The sequence below is a fragment of the Papilio polytes genome, unplaced genomic scaffold (genome assembly GCF_000836215.1).
Source record: "Papilio polytes unplaced genomic scaffold, Ppol_1.0 DF822178.1, whole genome shotgun sequence".
In the NCBI taxonomy this organism is placed as follows: domain Eukaryota; kingdom Metazoa; phylum Arthropoda; class Insecta; order Lepidoptera; family Papilionidae; genus Papilio; species Papilio polytes.
Genome location: NW_013527026.1, coordinates 3,193,053 through 3,193,894, shown reverse-complemented (window position 1 = coordinate 3,193,894; position 842 = coordinate 3,193,053).

The following is an 842-nucleotide window of genomic DNA, read 5'->3' as shown; positions in this document are numbered from 1 at the left end:
ACTGTAGAATTAAAATTGGTAATACCATTAAAACTGTTATTGCAATATGTGGCAATTCAAAACATTCTAGATATGTTTGCTTGTATTAAACGTTCGAATTCTTTTTGATCTCAATGTAAATATTTAGGAATAATCTACGAATCGATATTGCTTATTTAACGAGGCCGGGATGTGAAACAAATAAAGCAAAACGTAATATTTATTTTCGCCCTAAATTAATAATCGTAGCTTCAAAGCTTGTTTATGTATGACCAATTGGTTTGCGTGTGCGATCGAAGATGTGGGGTAATAGAAAAAGTTTGTTTTTTGTTTGGATGTGTTGTGGAATACTTATGAGTGCAGCATGTGGACGTCAGCCGCCGTTGGCCACGCGTGCTGCCCGAGGTGGCCAGGTGTGGTTGCAGCTGACACCCCCCATCTTGTTTGGACGTGTCGCCGCGTGCCAACTTTTACACATACAGTTTCATCTGCCGTTTGTCAGTCGTAATATTATTACCAAGTTTTTCACTTAACTGTTTAAATTTTAACTTAAAATTGTCTGCTATTTATCGACTGTAAGTTACGAAATAATAAAAAATTTTGAATTGATACATTGAAACGTAGGTACATTTTTGAAATGAGGACGTGAATTTAGAATATCTGTCCGTTTAGGGATAAAAACAACAATAATGCAAAGTCTTGTCGGCAAATTGTATAAAGCAAAACTCGACCACAGTGCAATTATAAAAGAAATCGTAAGTTCTGTTAAACGTGACATTTTTGCTCAGTACAGAATAAGAATTCTATACAATTATGAATGAAAGAAGCTAAGCTTTTGTGTGACACATCCTGTGTCATTGTTG